Genomic DNA, 19,352 nt, shown 5'->3' on the forward strand with positions numbered 1-19,352 from the left:
TGATAGGGGTGATTATGAGTGGTGTCTCTTTTCTACTTTGGAGTGGATTTACACCAAAAAGTACTTTTTGTGGTGGTGATCTTCTACTTGATGAAATTTGATTTGAATCTCCATGTAGAGAAGATGACTCTATTGTAGCCTGTTCTATATGACCCTCTTGTTCTTGACATAGGAAGACCGGATCGCCTATTATTTCATGGCTTGTACATATTATCTCTAGGTTTGCAATTACAATCCATCTACTTACATCCAATAATAGAAAATATTAGTATAAAGTTGTAAGAGCTTAAGAGCTAGTGATATTTGTTATTTAATAATGATGACTTGATGAACTCACTATGTGCTACTTAACATAGGAGACTTATATTCTCTCAAACGTATTATCAATCCAACTTTAATTTCTCCAGAATCTATACACCGATTGTATTTGTTGGGCAATGATACTCTGTGTTTATGAATTCCATCTGAGATATCTATTCTATATCAATTATTTTGCTCAGGTCCATGGCCAAAGTTTGCAACACCCAATACTTGAATGTCAGGTTCCAATATTAAACTTCCACCATGTATGAGTTTTATTGCATTTGCACTCAATAAATTAGTCATGGTTCAAGGTTCTTCAGTAGGCCTACAAAAAGTATATGCTACTATACTTATCCTTTCAATGAAAGAAAAATAGTTTCTATGATATTCCTAAAGTGCTACTACATATAATTATTTGAATGGAGGATGGGTTTCAAAGATGACCAATATATTTCTTTACCACCCAACAATCATATCACTGGACATGTTGAAAAAGATATTATGTAAATATTCTATTAACTTTTTTAAGAAATATAATGCATTGGGGAGTTGATTGGACAATGACACCACAACAAATCTAATTTCAATATGGTAAAAGAGTAACATTACAGTGCAAGCACAATATACTTTAATCCCGTGTTCTCTTTTTTCACTATATTGTTCAACTTAAGTGTACAACATTAAAACTAACAATATCTTATAGAGGCAAACGGCATAAGAACGAATTTATACATTGACACTCACACATATATTTCAATGATCAATGTTTTGTTTGGCTACATTGCATCAACTGCTACTATTTATACTCTTTATATATTTCTTTAAAAAATTATGTAGCTCAACATTATATTCACAATAACGATGCACAAAAAGGCACACCAAGTAATATTTAGTAAAATTAGTATTATAATGAGTAATTTGTACAATGGCACTACAATTGGTTTGTCGTAGTATTATAATGAGTAATTTGTACAATGGCACTACAATCAGTTTGTCGTAGATGCCATATAATTATTCCTAAACCATGTTTCTTAATAAAAAATGTATTCTTCAATATCTAAATTCAATATGGTAAAATAGAAACAATAGAGTGGAAGTGCAATATGTTAATGCATGATAGCTTCGGTAAGATAAATGATTGAATGGGAGATAAATGAAGTCTCTCATTCAATCATTTATCATATCGATAATTATGATAGAAACCTTCAAGCAATTAATTCCTCTTTGATAGCCATTCTACATTTGCATATAAATAACCTATTCAGTTCGATCAAATCCTTAACATTGATAATCATACTATATCATTTGTTTATGTTCATCGATTACTAAACCATGTTCATGCATTCCGATTTGTATCGATTAACATAATTGATAATAATAAATGATTAAATCAAACACCAATTAATATCGGGTTATATGTGCTCCATTATATATCGGGTGACATGATAAAGTTTACCAATAGTTATCAGTTGTAAGCATACACCAAATAGTTATCGGTTGTTAAGGCTAAACACATGCTGATAACTATCGACTGTTAGGATTATGCAAACACTGATAGTCATCGGGTGTTAAAGTATTTACATACCGATTGACATTAGTAATGAACATGCATTTGTTTGGTATTAACAAAGAGGCACGATCAAGTAATGTCTTGATCTATCATGACCGATCAAGGCATTGCTTGATCGTACCCCACTTGTTATATACATATATTGAATGGCATTCGTGAGATAGGACATAGAAAATAACAAATGCTCCTCTCACCTGCCACAAATAAGAAGATAGTCAGATTCATATATTAATTTAGTAATACATAGAACACAATCATTTTAAATAGAATTCAACTTGCATTTTGAATGTAAATTGAACATCATTTACATTGTATCAGAGCTATAGTTAAATCAAACCCGAGGTTGTTCAATTTTACGTAAAACTCAAATCAAGCATATATTCAAGATCACAATTCTATCAATGGCTAGCGCTATCAGATTTGAAGACAGGCTTGCAGGAGGTGATGACTGAACCCGACAAAGCAATCTGGAGAGAAGGAAATGATAAAGCTATCAAAATCATAGTTGATGGGGATGAGGAACAACATTATGCCCATTATAAGGAAACATGAAACAACCTTCAATATGTTCAAAGCACTTGAAGATGCTTTTGAGATATCTAATGCTAGTAGAACCTTGGCTCTAAAAAAATAGATAAATCACATAGCCATGACAAAAGGAGAATCAGTCAATGCCTACTTCATGCGAATATCTGCCCTAAGGGATGAACTAGCAACCCTTGGATATGAGATCCAAAGCAAAGAATTAACCCTCATTGCTCTAGATGGGTTGCCTAGCATATGGGAAACATTCGTCCAAGGCATCAATGCAAGGGATAACTTTCCAAAGTTTGATAGGCTGAAGGCTGACTGTCTCCAAGAGGAATCAAGGCAAAATAAGAAATGGATCAAACAGAAGAATATAGATGAAGATCTCCAAGTTATTAATACGAACTCAAATAAGAAAGGCAAGCAGAAGCAATTCAAAAAGAGAAAAGGGCGTCACGGCAAGAACTCCTTCAAGACAGACCTCTCTCAAATCCAGTGCTACAAATGTGACAAATTTGGGCACTATGTTGCCAAATGTACAGAAAGAGATAAACAAGCCACATTTGCCAAAGCAGGAAAATCAAAAAGGGAAGAAGACTTCGAGAAGTATGTACTATATTTAGCACTAACAAATCATGCATCAAACAAAGTGAACTCCTAGGTGATCGACAGTGGCTCATCCAAACACATCACAAGATTTAGAGAAGTACTAGACTCCATGAAAGAAGAGAATGATGAGGAAGTAACCATCGGAGACGATTCTACACATCCTGTTAAAGGAGTTGGAACTTGCACCATCAAACTAAAGTCAGGTGTATCATTACAACTTAGAGGAGTGCTATATGTTCCAGGCATCAAAAGAAATCTAGTCTCAATATCAACACTAGAGGACAATGGATACAGAGTAACCTTCATGGACAACAAAGTACTGGCATGGCCAAAGAATGCATCCATCAAGAAAGCTAAAATAATTGGTCAAAGACAAGGCTATTTGTATGAGCTATGTACAAAAACCAACTTAGCCCTAATTCATGAAACCAAAGATGCAAATAAAATCTAGCACAGAAGACTAGGCCACCTAAATTTTAGAGCTTTATCATCAATGGGGGACCTTGTCACAGGTCTACCCAAGTTAATGAAATATCATTCAGGGGCATGCACAGGATGTGTCCTAGGTAAGAATGCTAAGGGTTCTTTTCAGAATAGTACTAGGAAAACAAGTAAAATTTTAGAGTTAGTTCATTCTGATGTATGTGGACCTATGTCTGTACCTTCATTGGGGGGATTTCTATACTATATATTTTTTGTTGATGACTACTCTAGGAAAACTTGGATCTACTTTCTGAAATGTAAAGAATTAGAAGAGATCCTTAATAAGTTTAAAGAATTCAAATCACTAACAGAGAACTACTCAGGGAATAAAATTAATACCCTAAGAACTGACAATGTGGGGGAATACACATCAAAATTATTTAAAGAGTTTTGTAAAAATTTAGGGATTAAGAGGGAGTTAACAATACCCTATAACCCTTAACAAAATGGGATAGCTGAAAGAAAAAATAGGACAATCGTTGAAGTTGCCAAAGCTATGATTCTTGATCAGAGTCTAAATATCAATCTTTGGGCAGAAGCAACTAGCATTGTTGTATATATTCAAAACAAATGTCCCCACTTTCATCTTGAAGATAAAACCCCTGAGGAAGTCTTTACTAAATCAAAACCTGATATTAGCCACCTTAGGATATTTGGATGCCTTGTCTATATTTGTGTACCTAAGGAGAAAAGATTAAAACTAGAGCCTTCTGAAGAAAGGGGAATCTTTGTAGGATAGAGTGAAACCTCCAAAGCTTACAGGATCTATATACCTGGCCAAAATAATATTGAACTAAGCAAAGATGTGATCTTTAAAGAAGACTTAGCCTTCAAAAGAGCCCAAAGCTCTCTAAACTCTGAAGTCTATATACCTACCCCTAGCATAGATAGAGATCCTACTCCTGAGCTTCAGAGGGAGAATCCCGAGGAAACTATAAGTGTAACTCAAAGTCCACCTAGAGAAAACCTCAAGAAAAGACCACTATGGGCCACCAAAACTTTAGCAGAAGCTCAGAAGTTTGTTGCTCCTTCAGGAACCTTTAGGGAAAGCAAAAGGCCCAACAGATTCACTAGCTATGTTTCCCTTACGAATAATCTCTTTGAAGTTGAACCAAACAATGTATCAGAGGCTCTTGAACATCAAGTATGGAAGGATGCCATGTCTGAAGAGTATCGGTTCATTATGAAAAATGATGTTTGGGAGATTGTTCCTAGGCCAACTAAGAAATCTGTTGTTTCATCTAAATGGCCTTTTAAGGTTAAACATGCTATAGACGGTAGTATTGAGAAACACAAGGCTAGATTTGTAGCTAGAGGTTTCTCTCAAAGGGAAGGGATATATTATGAAGAAACTTTTGCACCAATTGCCAGATATACATCAGTAAGAGCTGTATTAGCCATTGCAGCATCTAAGGGTGGAAGGTACACCAGATGGATGTTAAAACAACATTTCTAAATGGTGAGATCTCAGAAGAAGTCTACCTAGAGCAACCTAAAGGGTTTGAAGTCTATGATGTAGAGTCTCATGTGTATAGACTCAAGAAAGCTCTCTATGGGCTTAAACAGGCTCCCAGGGATTGGTATGAAGGAATTGACACCTATCTCTTAGGACTAGGTTTCTCTAAGAATGATGCAGATCCTAATCTCTACTGCAAAAGAAATAAAGATGATATGCTAATATTGATTTTATATGTCGATGACTTATTAATCATAGGAAATGATCATCTTATAGATCAATGCAAGAAAGATCTATCCAAAGAATTTGACACAAAGGACTTGGGACTCCTTCATTACAACCTAGGATTGGAAGTATGTCAGAATTCTAACAGCATTATACTAAACCAAGGGAAGTATACCTTAGATATATTGAAGAAATTTAGAATGTTGAACTGTAGGCCCATGACCTCTCCTATGGAAACCAATTTACATAAACTTAAAGAAGTAGCAGCAAAGTCACAACCTACTGACTCTACTTATTACAGACAGATAATTGGGTCCCTAATGTACCTAGTGAATACAAGGCTAGATATCTGTTATGCAATTAATGCCTTAAGTCAGTTCATGTGTGAACCCAAGGAGATACACCTAGTTGCAGTAAAGCACATCATGAGATACCTACAAGGTACTCTAAACCTTGGTCTCAAATATGAGAAAGTTGACATAAACCTCCATGGTTTTATAGATTCAAATTGGGTTGGAAGTGTAACTGACAGAAAGAGCACTTCAGGGTTTTGCTTCAGTTTAGGTTCAACCATGATATCTTGGATCAGCAGGAAGCAGTCTTCAGTAGCTCAAAGCTCCACCGAGGCAGAATACATTGCAGCTTCTATGGCTGCCCAAGAAGCAGTATGGCTTAAGAAGTTGCTTGTGGGATTGTTTGGAGAGCCTATGAAACCCACTGTTATACATTGTGACAATCAAAGCTGCATAAAACTTTCAGTGAATCCAATGTTCCATGATAGATCCAAGCATATTGAGATTCCATACCACTGTGTGCAAGATATGGTAGACAAGAATGTGATCCAATTAGAATATGTTTGTACAGGAGATCAAACTGCAAATATTCTGACCAAACCTCTTTCCAGAGTGAAGATTGATCACTTTAGAAAAGGTTTAGGTATGATAGAAAGGTAATTTGCTTTGTAATCTGTATTTTGCATATCAATAACATGTTTAATGTGTAAACTTCTTGTCATGATAGGACATTTTGGATTTTTATCCCCTCGGTTCTTATCTAATAGATGACGATCTCTCAAGATAATGAACACTTGTATGGGGATATTATAAGGTGACGATCTTATAATGTCCAAACCAGTTATCATGTTGGATCTCTGGTGTATCATGGATATGCCATTATTGTGTTGCGATAAAACATTTGTATAAAGTGTTAGTGCACATATCACAACTTGGATAATATGAGAAGTTAATCCTCCTCATATGATTATCCTTAAGTATTGCGTGTTTAGGCAATACTGATATCACGTGCTTAAGTGATATCCTGTCATCACAAGATTGACGTGATGGACATCTGTATCACGTGTTTAGGTGATACTTCATATCATGTGATTAGTATGATTTTCTAGAATGTCTAAATTAAGTAAAGAATGCTAACTATCATTTGAATTGTGATGCTTGATTATATTGTTTACATTCATCTTACCTAGCTAAGATGGAGTGTTAATGCATGATCGGTAAGATAAATGATTGAATGAGAGATAAATGAAGTCTCTCATTCAGTCATTTATCATATCGATAATTATGATAGAAACCTTCAAGCAATTAATCCCTCTTTGATAGCCATTCTACATTTGCATATAAATAACCTATTCAGTTCGATCAAATCCTTAACATTGATAATCATACTATATCATTTGTTTATGTTCATCGATTACTAAACCATGTTCATGCATTCCGATTTGTATTGATTAACATAATTGATAATAATAAATGATTAAATCAAACACCGATTAATATCGGGTTATATGTGCTCCATTATATATCGGGTGACATGATAAAGTTTACCGATAGTTATCAGTTGTTAAGCATACACCAAATAGTTATCGTCTGTTAAGGATAAACACATGTCGATAACTATCGGTTGTTAGGATTATGCAAACACCGATAGTCATCGGGTGTTAAAGTATTTACATATCAATTGACATTAGTAATGAACATGCATTTGTTTGGTATTAACAAAGAGGCATGATCAAGTAATGTCTTGATCGGTCATGACCGATCAAGGCATTGCTTGATCGTACCCCACTTGTTATATACATATATTGAATGGCATTCATGAGATAGGACATAGAAAATAACAAATGCTCCTCTCACCTGCCACAAATAAGAAGATAGTCAGATTCATATATTAATTCAGTAATACATAGAACATGATCATTTTAAATAGAATACAACTTGCATTTTGAATGTAAATTGAACATCATTTACATGGTAGTGTTGGTGTTGAAAATAAGCCACACCTGGACCGTCAATGGACTGGTCCAAGAGGGGCTAGTAGCTCAGTGGTAGAGCACTACAATAGCGTATGGAAGGTCCTAGGTTTGAGTCCTAGCTGGTCCATGTCTCAACATGGTATCAGAGCCAGGTCCAGGCAAGGAGCCCCAAGCACACGAAAGGTGTGGCTTAAGGGGGGTGTTGGTGTTGAAAATAAGCCACACCTGGACCGTCGATGGACTGGTCCAAGAGGGGCCAGTAGCTCAGTGGTAGAGCACTCCAGTAGTGTATGGAAGGTCCTAGGTTCGAGTCCTAGTTGGTCCATGTCTCAACACAATAAACAATTGTTGTTTCTTCAGGCAGTTACATGCACCAAGTAAATCATATAGGTTGGCATATTGTTCACTATTTCACTACTCTTGTTTTCAATGATAAGAAGTAGCTACTATTTCCCATTTCATATTCTAATCATTGTTTTTATTATTATTAATCATTGTTTTATTATTATTATTGTTTAATAAAGTGTTTTGTATTAAACCTAACAACATCTTATACAATCAAATGATATAGGACTGAGTTTGCACATTTACACTCTAATATATATTTTAATCATGTTTTCTCTACCTATATTATTTGACTAAGTGTAAAGCACTCAAGCTAACAATATCCTAAAGAATCAATTGGTATAAGAGTGAATTTATACATTGACACTCTAACATATATTTCAATGATGTTTTTTTTATACTATTTATAATGTTTATCTATTTGTTTAAAAAATGTAGCTCAACATTATATTCACATTAAGGAAACACAAAAGTCACACCAACTTATATTGAGTTAAATTAGTATTATAATGAGTACTTTGTACAATGGCACTACGATCGATATGTCGTAGATATCATATAAGTATTCCCAAACCATAATTCTTACAAAAAAATGTACTGTTTGATATCATATTCGTATGTACACTTTACTCGAGTGCGAACACAAAAGGGACCAATATTCATCATTAGGCTCCTTTCATTTGGCACTACAAAAAAGCATCCTACGTCCAAGTAACCTTATTTGATACCACAAAATAGCAAGGTTCATCTATCTATAAAGTTATTGAACCATATCTATTTCAAGATGGCCTGGTATTTATCTTTTAGAGCTGGGCCAATTTTCACTTTGTAATAGTTGACATATTTGAATTCTCTTAAGAATTCGTAGTATGCCTCTAGGACCTTACATGTTGCATGATACTTTTCTACTATCTCACCAACCATTGCAACTTCATATTCTTGCACATCACATGCATCTTGGATTAGTTGGCTAGCCTCCTTAATAGACTCACGACAATTTGTTAGGATATTATTCAAGAAGATCTCAACATTGCTTTCATAAATGCCCAACAAATCTATAGTTGTTGAATTAGTTGTTGATCCATATACATCATCTGTTGTCGGCTGAGTTATACTATTCTCAGAGGGACTACTTGGAATGGTAATAACCTCTTTAGGGATTCCTAGATTTGCCATAACCTGGAAGTATAGTCCAACAAAAACAATCTAAATAGCCGGCTAGTACTAATAACACTATCATTTTTTATAAATCTACATAATAAATAACAAACACACAAAATTTAATGTTACATTTAAATTTCAAAGAGTTGACCCTTAATTAAATCAAAACCCTTACCTTACCTTAATTGTATTTATTACACTTGATAACCTTTCTTAATAAACATGAGAACAACCACAAAATTGAGTGTATATAAAAAGTTTGAATAATTGAATCCTAAGCCATTCCAAACTCTTAACTAACCTTAATTATCTTTGTTGCATTATAATGAAATTTTCAAGTTTTAAATGATATTTAGAAATGGTTAATTAATCTACCTAAAGGTTTAACTCATTTTAAGATTTGTTTAAATTTACTATTAAACTATTTAAAAATTAATAAAATAAGTAATATTTTTTGAATGATCACATTTTCTTTTATCTTTCAAGTTTGTAACAAAGAAATAAATGTAAATACTAACATCACTAAATTAATATTTCTAAAATTAATTAAGTAACCTTTATATATTTCTCATTTTTTAAATTATTTATAATTTATATTACATAAACGATTATAATTTTTAACAAGTCTTGTCTTTAACATTATAGTCAACAATAAAGTTTATATATAATATTGTATGCAAGATTTAGTGTGATCCAAATAAAAAAATTGAGATCAAAAGCTAACATACCAATGAAACTTTTGAGTGCAAAGATTAACTAAACTCAAGCTAATATAAGCAAGTTAAGTTCCCAAGATGTGTCTCATTGTTCTCTATCTCATAGGATCCCTTACTCCAATGTTTTGCTATCAGATCATTGAGCAAATGACTTAGGAATGACAACTCCAAGAATGAGTGATAAAATGATAATGATCTATACGCAATGCATTCTAGATCTATATGATGTGTTTAAGATATGATACTAAGCTATGATGATGATGAAATTATGGTAAAGATATTAACAAGCTATGCTAACATGATATACTAACATGGATATGCTATATTAAGATGCTCCTAAATGCTTAAAATTCTATTCTAACAAAGAGAGTCAAGATGCTTGATATAATTAGACTATAGTGTAGATGCATAAAAGACTTGGATATGGATTTTGAAGAAAGTGAGTCCCCTTTAAAGAGAAAATAGGGAAATGGATGGTTAAGATTCAATAATCTTAACAAGGGCTAGGATTGAAAGTTACTCAATCCATGTTTACAATTTTCACCAATGAAATGGTGACAATTGTCAACAAGAGGTGGCTTGAGAGGGGATGTAAGAGACATTAAATTACTGAGAAGATGTGAGGGTCACCCTAGCAGGATGTGGCTAGGGTTAAGTTAGGGTTAACTAGTGGATAAAGCTTTTACCCAAAGGGTAAACTCTTGTGCAAGGGTTAATAAAGTAACTAGGGTCAAAATAGTGTGTGCTTGATGAGACCCCTGGGTTGAATGAGGGTTAAGTTAGAAATAAATTCTCTAACCATGGGTTGAGGTTGGATTAACCATTAATTGTTAGGAAGACTTTGAAGGTGTGTAGGGGAAAAAGTGAGACTAAGCAAACAAGCCCTAATCCCACTCTCATGTACACATTGTGGAATACGAAAGAGCCTAGGTAGGTAAAACACTTTGGCTACTTCTTGTGAGGAAGAGAGAGCCAAGGATTACCTCTTAGGGTTTCTATTCCTTTGTTGAAAATGAGGGAAAGAAGTGATGCAAAAGTGTAGATTTGAATGATTTAACCTAGAATACAAGTATGCATAAACAACCCTAATCTGGAAATGCAGAACTGAGAATAATTGATATAATGTTGAAAAGTACAGATTAGGTGCACCTGTGCCAGAAATCTAAGCCAAAATGTTCGGGACCAAAGTGTTGCGCCCCTGTCCTGATTCTGTAGAATGGAAGTTGTACCCGACAGGCTGAAATTTGAGGGTTTTGAATTATTGTTTTGTGAAATTTTGCTGAAAACAAGGCGGACTAGGGCACCATGCCCCTGTCCCAATGGTTTTTGCTGATATCTGAGCCTTGGAACTGTCTCTGTGTGTTTTGTCGGTCCCGAAACTTATAGCGACACTCGGATCCCGAATCTACACCTGTAGCTAAATATAGGGTTTTGGGTGGCTATATGGGGTTTTGCCTTAGTCAAACCCCTATTTTAGTGATTTCCACCTCAACAAATAGCTGATACCTATAGTACAATAACGTGTGCAAGAACCTTGTGTGTGTGCAAGATCCTAGGATGAGAGTAAGCAATCTAGAGCAACCCTAAAGAGTAAACCCTAATTGCTAGTAATTGACAAAGTAAATGCTCTAAATCAATGATGCAAAGTGATCTAAATCATGAATGTAAATCAAATTGATGTAATGAAGCTCATACAAAGACATAGAAATAACTTGAAACCATAACCAACCCCAAGGGAGAGTTACAAGCTAATCTTTAGTTGAGGATCTCCTATTGCTTTCCTATATCTTCAAAAGCCCCCAATTGATGAAATAATGCTTGATGAATGCTTGATAGGTGTTATTGAATTTTGTTGAAGACTCCAAAGATATACTCTTTCGCTACATAGAAGGCTCCTTGTAATCGCTCCAAAAGCTTTCTCCTAGATTCAATTCCTTTTAGATCTGATTCAATCCCTTCAAACGAAGAAAGAGAGCTCTTATGTATAAAACCCTAGATCTTAATTTCATCTTTAGACTGACCTAGAGTTTGAATTTCCCGCCAATTTCTTAGGGTTAGGCATTATAATATCATAGAATTATGCTCTCGAAATTTCGGGAAAAATGTCGGGGACCAGGTGCAAAGTCCACTCAGTCCGACCAACTTTTCACCAAATTTTCAAGGTCGTTATATATGATGATATTAGAGCGAATCCCAAAGTTACAGCTGATTCTGAGATGTTTTGACATGTGAAATCGAGCCTTGAAGATCAAAATAGGACATAAATAGGGTTTATGATTAAATGATTTATTGAAGGAATAAAATGAAAAGGGGCACGCTTAGGGTAAAGGGCCCAACTTTATAATGTGTGAAGTGGTGAAATATGGATTTAGATTTAATTAAATTGATTAATTAAATACTTAAAAGAGATTAGAAATGCAAAATGCTAAACACACTCGAGCGGGTGCTAACCCAAGCGTGGAATTGGACCACCCTGGCAAGGGTATACAATTTACGATGCTACATTTAGCCCCCACTTTAGTGGTCATATGACACTACGTGCATATGCAAGCTAAACTACAGAAAAGTAAACATCATTTTGAAAAAGGATATATCCATAAGTTGTTGGGCGAAGCCTCCAGCGGTATCTGCAGTACACAATTAGGAACTACACCTTACAAAACCACATGTTAGATCACAAAATCACCTAATGCTTACTACGGAAAGTGATGAAATTTGCGAGTAGCTATGTGCCCCCCTATTTCAGCTTGCTTATTAGTGAGGTGAAACAGGGTATCATGTTTACCAAAGCGAATTGTGATGAAGACCTTAATGAAAACATGTTCTCAACAAGGCTCGATTATACTTCCAAGCGCTTTATGGAACAAATGTGGAGCAAGAGAGAAAATTCACAATTCTGACGTCACCGACATTGCGAAAATCGAAGCTCCCTCCTCAAGTTATGATAGATAAAGTGAAAAGAGCGAAATTAGGGTTTTTAATTTAAAATCATAAAAAGAAAAAAGTGCATACCTCATAAATATGAAAGTGACGCTTTCATTTGTCACGTTTTGGCTTTCAACACTATTCACTGTAGAGGAGCCCACACATTAGTCATCATGGCTCGACGTCAACCCGAGCAACCCACGTGGATGGAGATCCTGTGCCAAGTCGTGTTGACCGGGAGATCGCTCGACGAGGTGAGTTGACCGACCATTGACTCGTCATTGACTTTCCTTGTTTTCTTTGTTTTCCGTGTCGATGATGTCAACATCTGATTGTGTACATGCCCCCTATCTGGGCACCATGGTCCCCTAGGGTGCCCTGGTCCTCCTTGGGTGCCCTGGTCCTCCTAGGGGGCTCTTGTCCTAGAGGGGCACCCTGGTTCTTACTCGAACAACTGAGGGTTGCAAGGGATCAAGCGCTGGATGCATAGAATAGATGCAATGATGTTTGTGATTAGATGATGATGATCGATGAGCGATTACTAATGATTTGATGGTTTCGCTTTGCAGATTCTTCCCTACATCCATGAGCACATTGTCGGTCACACCTTCTGGAGTCAGGTTCTGAGGCTTTCACCAGAGGATAGGGAGTTGTTGCATTCAGTAGGTTTATGGTATGTGATGACCATGCCCACCATCAAGTTTCATCTTGCGTTGCTGATGGCACTGATGGAGAGATGGGACATGGATACCTCCACCTTTCTTCTACCTGTCGGGGAAATGACAGTCACACTCGAGAATGTATACTACATACTTCGTCTTCCCATCAAAGGAGAGACATTGAGATACCGAGCAAACCGCACCTCTACCGATTACAGGAGGGAGCGGGTCTACTACATTGGGAGAGAGATACCCAATGAGACGAGGGGTCGCATCATGATTAGTTGGCTCTTACATCCCACCAGTGAGGTTCCGCTAGTGAGAAGATTGATGATTGCTACCATTGCATTAGCCATGTACCCTAATGGGCGGGACACTCACATGCATGGAGGTCTCGCTTATGCAGTTAGAGTTATGGAGAGACATTGGAGGGTATTCTCTAGTGGGCGAAGCATGCTAGCCCACCTCTCTCACAACCTAGGAGAGTACGTGTTTGGACAGGGATGCGACCTGATGACCTACGCACTACTACAAATCTAGATATTCGAGCACATTACATGTACTAGACCTGCTGGAGTACCCATTGATTTGGTTCCAGAGCATTCTAGGGTGTTCGCATATCCTCTCACCCGTGAGTGGTGGTTCAAAGATTTGCTGCATTGGAGAGTGACATTTGACAGATTGACAACAAAGGTTATCAGATGGATACCCTACCTTAGGATGTACATGTAGGCAGGTATACATAGGCAGTTAGTTTGCATGCTGAGTAACCGTCTACTAGTGGGACGGTACAACCACATTATAGTCCCATTCTACTCCGACCGTATTCAATAGTAGTTTGGGTTTGAGCAGTGTGTCCCTAAAGATGTGCCTACCTATATCTGACACTCACGTGTGACTCTTAGGCCAGGAGCCATTTCGAGGCCTACTAGCGACGAGAATGATATCACAAATTCAGATGGGTCCAATCAAGATATCTCGATCGATTATAGAGATGATGTGGGTGCACGTCGACGGTACATCACATGGTGGGGTAGGACATACCCTGGAGCCATCTTTATAGTAGACTTCACTAGAGGGAACCCCAGACCATTGAGACGCATGGGTGACGAGGAGGATCCTAATACATTCGAGGACCCTTGTGAGGAGGACACAGATGATCAAGATGATGATGCAGGAGAGCAAGAGATTGGTGGTGATGGAGATGATCCTGATGTAGGAGAGGGAGATCAGGATGGTGATGATGAGGAGGACGAGTCAGATGTAGTTCCACATCACTCTGGAGATGACACCATTGCCCTAGATCCATTGAGTATTCCATCCCAAGGGGAAAAGGACCCTATAAGGGGTCTCGATTCTAGTCCCCAATGTCCCATGTGCATCGTATAGAGGCATTATGAGCGCGGAGAGCCTAATGGGTCCTAGTCACAGGAGGTCTCTTTCCATGACCCCTATTGGCGAGAGGGAGATCCAGGTAAGGTGTTTTATGATTGTTCAATTCATGCATCTTAATTATTCAAATTTGATGATATAGAATGTTACTGATGAAAATCTCCTTTCTATCTCTGTAGTTGGTGTCCAAGAGTGGCGCTCCCTTATCCAGAACACAGTGACAGGTCTCATCACAACTGCATATAAGCTCAACTCCTCATAGATAGTGCATAGACCACAGGGGAGTGTCAGGTGGCATGAGGACCTATTCACCCCCATTCGGGTTGAGATGGAGGTCTAGAGAGAGAGAGAGAGAGAGAGAGATCTAGCAATGGCTCAAGTAGAGGCAGCCACATATCGCAGGATCATGATGGAGAGGATCATAGGATCTCCTCACAGAGACACTTGCGCTCCACATCACGATACATACCCATGGGCCCACCCCCACGACCAAATTAGGAGGAGACATCTAGTCCTAAGGATAGGACATGTTTGCATTGTGATACTTCTTGATGTACAGGGATATACATGTTATGACATTTATGTTTATGTTTTATCTCAAACATATTATTTTAATTCTTGAAACAATGTATGCATTGCCTTGATTAAAAGTAACATATTTGGTAATGAACATGTATGTCTAATTTAATTTCCATGTGATTGATTTCTCCATGCTTCATGATTAAATTGATACATGCGTGATTAAATTAAGTAGCTAAGTATTTAATTAAATGCTACCTTGATGATGTAGAAGAAAAATGTGTTAAGCTTAAGAACTATATGACTAATGTGATTTAATTAACTCTAATTAAACACAACATGATGTAATCCTACTTGACAAATAAAAAGTTGTATCACATGCTAGCACATATAAAATGTAAAGCCATTACAATTTACATAAATGAATCCAAGACAAACCATAAAGTGAAGAAACGTGCTGGTCAAGAATGAAGTAATGTAGACTAAACAATGCCATATCATTTAATACCACATAATTTAATGAAGATATGCTAACATATTATCCATTTTGAAGAAACAAAAGGCACAATGGAGAGAGAGAATAAACTAGAAAGAGAGAGAAAAGGACACGAAGAAGAAGACTAGGCACAGTATCTATGAAGGTGCATAGCATTTATGGGTTCCTTGAGAGGCATACCTTCCGCATCTGCTATCATGTAAGCACCCGATCCCTAGACTTTGATAACAATGTATGGTCCGAGCCAATTAGGATTGAATTTTCTTTTTTCCTTAGGTAAGGCATTCATGTTGCGATGATTTTCATTGAGTACTAAATCACCTACTAAGAAGGAACATTGAATGACCTTATCATTGTATATTTGTTGTAGAGTTTTATGATACACTTGAATATGCTCAAGAGCATTTATACGTCATTCATCGAGCATCTCAAGTTGTTGGAGCCTCTGTTCTCTATAAGAATCATCATCCACTATACCTTTAAGAGAAACCATTAAAGATGGAATTTCTAACTCCAAAGGCATAATAACATCAGCACCATAAACAAGATTATAAGGAGTACAACCCGAAGCAATAGGCACACTTGTTCGATAAGCTCAAAGAGTGTAGATCAACTGAATATTCCAATCCTTACCATGCTTGTTCACGGTCTTACGAAGGATTTGTTCGATTATTCTATTTGAAGATTCGGCTTGACCGTATGATTGAGGATGGTATGGTGTAGAAAACTTATGTTGAATATGATATTTCTCGAGAAACTTCCTCACATATTTGGTTTTAAATAATGTTCCATTATCTGAAACCAAAGCGGAAGATATTCCGAATTGGGAAATAATGTTATCTAAAATGAATTGACAGATTACTTCAACGATAGTGGACCAAAGAGGAACTGCTTCTACCCACTTCGTAAAGTAATCACTGGTGGTTATGATGAAAGTATATCCTTGAGATGACGGAGAAGATATTTTACCAATGAGATCCAAACCCCATGTAGAAAAGGGCCAAGATTCTACTTGAAATCAAAGTTCTTGGGTGGGACCATGGATCAAATTGCTATGTTGCTGACACATATGACATTTCTTAGTAAACTCAAAGGAATACTTTTCCATAGTTTTCCAATAATATCCCATTCAAAGCAATCTTTGAACTAAAAATCTACCCCCAAAGTTCCCCCCACAAGTACCTAAATGTGCTTCCTCAAGAGAAATGGGGATTTAAACTTTGATAAGACATCGAAGGAGAAGACCATTATAACCCCTCCTATAAAGAACATTAGAAAGGATAATGTATCTAGTGGCCAACTTGCAAATCCTAGCCCTAGTATTCTTGTTCATAGAGTTGGGAAAGGTACCATCACTCAGATATCTCACGATATGCGAGTACTACTCATCAGAATCTATAATGCAACAATATGCCACATCACTAGGATTATCAACAATAGTCAGGCTAGTAGGGTTGTGAATAATGAATTTGAGATCTACCAAGGGGTCCTCTAAAGACACAAGAGACGCTACACATGCCATTGCATCAGCATGTCAATTATATTTTCAAGGAACATGCTCCATGGTATAAGAATCAAACTTTTGCAACAAGGATATAGCTAAATCTCTATATTGTTATAATTTATCATGTTTAGCTTGATAAATACCTGTCGCTTGCCTTATGATTAACTGTGAATCTCCATAGATATGTAGATTGTAGTACCCCTCCTTGATCAAACTCTTTTTGCATGTTTTTGATTGACTCCAGTGGAACATTATTGTATATTGATTCAAATTTTATGCGATGTTATTTCATGCTTTATCTAGCTCTGTGGTGTATGATTTTTATGTAGTATCTCAGTGCTTATGATTAATGTTATTTTATGGATCATTATGATGGACTGACACTCTTACCTTATATGTGCGATGCGTTATTTATATGTTGTGTGTTTGCAACTGTATCGGGATGTGAGGGAATGATTTTCCTTCACTCACTTCGGTGAGACAGGGAACGTCACGATTCTCCTTCATCAGTGTGTGTACTGTGTCTGTATATATATTTGTCTTTAAGCACGCGTGGTTCTTTGGTGCAGGAGATTGCAGGTACTAGTACTGGGTAGGTACGAGGTATCGACTCCACCTAGTTTCACAAGTCTGAGCGTGCCTTATATGTCCAATGGGAGTGGAGGAGATAGTTGTTGGACCCTAACTTGACCCGCAGTTAGACTCGTGTGAGTGTTGTCAATCAGTTGTCTTTCCCGTCTGGCTAGTATGCAACTCATAGTGCTTTGATTTGGTCATTTGTGAGTTGTCATTTAATCATTCTTTGTTTTGCGTGCTTTCATTCATCGGAATGGTTATTTAATTGAATGGATGATGCTATCTTATGTTGGTATAATTAGTTAATTATTATGCTCCGAGATTATTGATTTAATTAAATTAATGATTTGCTAGATTAAATGGTTAAATGAATTATTTCATTGTGTAAAGTTGCATTAATATATTTTGTGGAAGGAAATAAATATTTGCCTAGCCATTTAAATGTTAAATGCTTATGTTGATAGAAAGTATTTTGGAAATAGAAATAAAAGCTTTTCCTTTTACCTTTCCATTTGACTTTTGTATTTTGTTTTTTTTGAAAAAGAATTATTTTTGGAAAAGAGTAAATCTAATTGTTTTTTTTTACTTTTTAAATAATTTAATCTGATTGGTGGAGAAAACTTTGAACCTAGAAAGTTTAGGTTGAAATTATTTTCCCCATATATTCTTGAAAGTTCACGGGAAGAGGAGGCAGAATTTTGGACAGAAATTTGGAAAACCAGTCTGAAAGAGGAGCTAGAATTCAATTTGGTTTGCAAGGACTAGGATACTTCCATCATTTTGCTTGCTAGTTTGCTTCAAAGTTGGATAATCTCTTCTTGTTTGAAATTTAAATTTGCTTATTTCAGTTGCTTCTTGTGTGTTAAAAAAATGCAAATCTCTTTCTAAATTCTTGTGGAATGATTGGAATGGAAGAAAGAGTGCTTGTTGTTGTTGATTTTGTGAAACTCAGTCATATGTTTGCTTATAGGAAAGAAATGGTTCATTTCTCTATTTGTTGTATGTTTTGTTCTTGAAAATCAACTTCTTGATTTACCTCTTCTATTTGGAATAGAATGAATTAGATTTAGTTTGTTGTGTGCTTCCTAGTATCTAATTGCCCAAGATTTGGGGTTTATGTTGGCAAAAAATGGTTATTGCTATTTGCTTGATGCAAGGAATTCTTCCTGTGTATGGAAGTGTACCGTCCTAAAATTGTGACACTTGCAATTTCGACTGCATTTGGGTCTTCACAATGGCGACGCAACGTTGAACCTGAATGGAGACCCCAAAACCTGCTTGTGACACCAAAAACTACATTTTTTGCACCTTGGCCTGATCCCTCCTGGTCCTTCAGGACGAGGGCGCCCAGCGCCCTGGTCCCTGGCCCTATTTTGGGCCCGGTCTCCTTTTGGGCATCGGGTCTTGAAGTTTGAAAATTGGAAAATATTGTTTCTAGGTCGGCCTAAGGTCGGGAAAATCAGTCTCTCAACCCTAATTGACAAGTATATAAACTACATTTCCTCTTCCAGAAAAAGGAGGAAAACATATGTGCGCAAGAGGTGGAAGCGATATTCAAACATTCAAACATTCAAGCATTCAAGCATTCCTTCAAGCAATTGAGCATTCTAAGTCTC

The 19,352-nt window shown here is 36.5% G+C and overlaps 1 non-coding gene across 1 annotated transcript; it reads left to right on the top strand.

Moving 5' to 3' along the window:
- Positions 1-7,696: 7,696 nt before the first annotated feature.
- Positions 7,697-7,768, top strand: TRNAT-AGU (transfer RNA threonine (anticodon AGU)). The gene has a single exon. It is a non-coding gene; the product is annotated as a tRNA-Thr (tRNA).
- Positions 7,769-19,352: the final 11,584 nt, after the last annotated feature.

The sequence above is a fragment of the Cryptomeria japonica genome, chromosome 1 (genome assembly GCF_030272615.1).
Source record: "Cryptomeria japonica chromosome 1, Sugi_1.0, whole genome shotgun sequence".
Classification (NCBI taxonomy): domain Eukaryota; kingdom Viridiplantae; phylum Streptophyta; class Pinopsida; order Cupressales; family Cupressaceae; genus Cryptomeria; species Cryptomeria japonica.